At 37.8% G+C, this 2,556-nt stretch overlaps 1 non-coding gene across 1 annotated transcript; it reads right to left on the bottom strand.

The window, feature by feature from the left end:
• Positions 1 to 1,244: 1,244 nt before the first annotated feature.
• Positions 1,245 to 1,351, bottom strand: LOC146914764 (small nucleolar RNA R71). The gene has a single exon (XR_015017163.1). It is a non-coding gene; the product is annotated as a small nucleolar RNA R71 (small nucleolar RNA).
• Positions 1,352 to 2,556: the final 1,205 nt, after the last annotated feature.

The raw sequence follows: 2,556 nt of genomic DNA, 5'->3' as shown, positions 1-2,556 counted from the left end.
AGTTTATCTTTTTATTTCTTTACTTCCTTGCAATTTATTTTATGCTTTCTCTCTTCTTCCCCATGTCTACGATGAACATGAGTGAGTAGACTTCTCTTGTCTTGGGATTGTTGGATAAGTCTAATGACATAATCCTAATCGAGCCATGCTTTAACCCTAATTTTATGTAACCTTAATTTCTAATCTAAATTCACCGTTTAAACATGAATTAACCATTATCAAACTGTGGAAACGAAAGTGGAGGGTTTGATAATTGTTAATCCATCATCTCAAATATCAATTCATAATGCGAAAGCGGAGCTTTGATATTGGAACAAGTGAATTTAGACAAGAATTGCAAAGGCAGTGAAATAGTCTTTGCAATTCTTGAGACATGTGTAGTTTAAATCCTTATAAGCTTCTTCTAGTAATCAAGTCAGCGAAATAGGCTTGGTTGCTAGGGGTAAACTCTCACTGGACTTGGTCAGAAAGGTGAGGGGCTAAAGGGAAACCGGTCTTTAGAAATTAGGTGTAAAACATGAAATTAGAAGTTAAAGTCTTGGCTAGTGAAGGACTTGTTATTATGACGAACCAATGATCCCAAGGCTCTTTTTATTATTGTTATTTACTTTCAACCAGCTGAACCTCCTATTTTATAATCTTTCTTCTCCTCTAATAATTCTCTAAAGGTTAGTTAAATTGAACAACTCCCTAGCGGAACGATACTCTCTTTTACTACTACTTCGATAGACCGTGCACTTGCGGGGAAGTTAACTAATTTAATTAACTTTTTCTTAGTGATTAGAATTCTCTTCTTTTTCTTTTCGTTTTCTTCTTTTACTCTTTTCTTTTCTTTCTTCACCGATTAACTTTTTGGAAAACAAAAAAGTAATAACGACATGGCTGAAGAACGTGCTCTTAAAGAGTATGTGATTCCTTCAACGGAAGAGCCATGTGCTATTATTGTGTATCCAACGGTTGAGGGTGGAAACTTTGAAATCAAGCCTGCCCTATTTAAGATGGTGCAGCAAAATCATTTTTCGGGATCCCCCGACGAGGATCCCAATCTTCACATTTCGACCTTCTGGCGACTCACTGTAACTTATAAAGCAAACCAAGAAGCCACAAGATTACATCTTTTCCCTTTTTCTCTAAAAGATAAAGCTCTCACTTGGTTCCAATCCCTAAGAGTTGGTTCCATTACTTCATGGGATCAAATGAGGCGAGAATTCCTCACCCGCTTCTTTCCCCCATCTAAAATCACCCGACTAAGGGCAAGGCTTTACCAATTTACTCAAAAGAAAGGGGAGTCTCTATATGATTCATGGGAGCGTTTTAAGGAAATGCTTAGACTTTGTCCCCACCATGGTTTAGAGGAATGGTTAATTATACATACTTTTTACAATGGTTTGTCATATGCTACTAAAATCTCTGTTGATGCAGCTGCAGGTGGTGCTCTGATGAACAAGGACTTCAAAACAGCTTATGCCTTGATTGAAGACATGGCTCTAAATATCTTTCAGTGGACCGATGAGGAAGTCGTTGCAAAGTCTTCACACTCCTAAAGAGGGGCAGGTATGTACGAAGTCTCTAACTATGATCACCTTGCTGCTAAGATTGAAGCACTAACCCACAACTTTGAAAAACTGAATGTTAGTGCTATCACTTCTACCTCTACACCTTCTTCTTATGAAACATGTGGTGAATGCAAACTAGGTAGTGTTGAACAATTAAATTTTATTCAAAACAACCAAGGGGTAAGTTTTAACCAAAGCCTTCATAAGAATCCCTTTGGTCAAAAAACAGCACCACCTAGTTATGCAAATGTTCAAAGAGTCATTCAAAAGTCTAATCTTGAACTTTTAATGGAAAATTATCTTTTTGATCAATCCGAACAGCTCCAAGAGCTTAAGGATCAAACTAGACTTTTGAACGACTCTCTTGCTACTCTTACCTCAAAGATAGATTTCATCTCCTCTCACAACAAAATCTTAGAGACTCAACTCTCCCAAGTTGCCCAAGAGATTTGCCAGCCTAAAACAAAAAACATGAATGCTATTACACTTAGAAATGGTAGGCAACTAGAGGATCCCGTGAGGAAAGTCAAGCCTAATGAGGTTGAGAGAGAAATTAGTGAGCCACAAGGAGAGGAAACTAGAGTAGAAAGCAAAAAACCACATGGTGAGGAAACTGTTGAATTTGAACTTGCTAAACTAATGAAGAATCCTTCCATCAAAGACTCTTGTTGCATGTTAGATATAATCGACTATTGTGTGAAAGAATGCTCATTAGCATCAACTACACATGATGGTTTGGAGATATGCTTGGTAAATGATACAGGAACAAAGCTAGATGGAGATGCCAAAGCTTACGAGAAGTTATTGAATGAAAATCCTCCTATGGAAAGTTTGGGCGTGGAAGAGCTATTGAAAGAAGAACCAGCCCCTCTATCAAAAGTGGCACCAATGGTGGAGCTTAAACCGCTTCCACAAAACTTGAGGTATGAATTCTTGGGCCCTAACTCAACTTACCCTGTCATTGTAAATGCAAGCTTAAATGTGGTAGAAACTGAAAAAT

Source organism: Medicago sativa, chromosome 6 (genome assembly GCF_051527215.1).
Source record: "Medicago sativa cultivar Bolivia chromosome 6, Bolivia_mono, whole genome shotgun sequence".
Taxonomy (NCBI): domain Eukaryota; kingdom Viridiplantae; phylum Streptophyta; class Magnoliopsida; order Fabales; family Fabaceae; genus Medicago; species Medicago sativa.
Note: the sequence above shows the minus strand (reverse complement) of the source record. Positions and strands in the feature narration are given on the sequence as shown.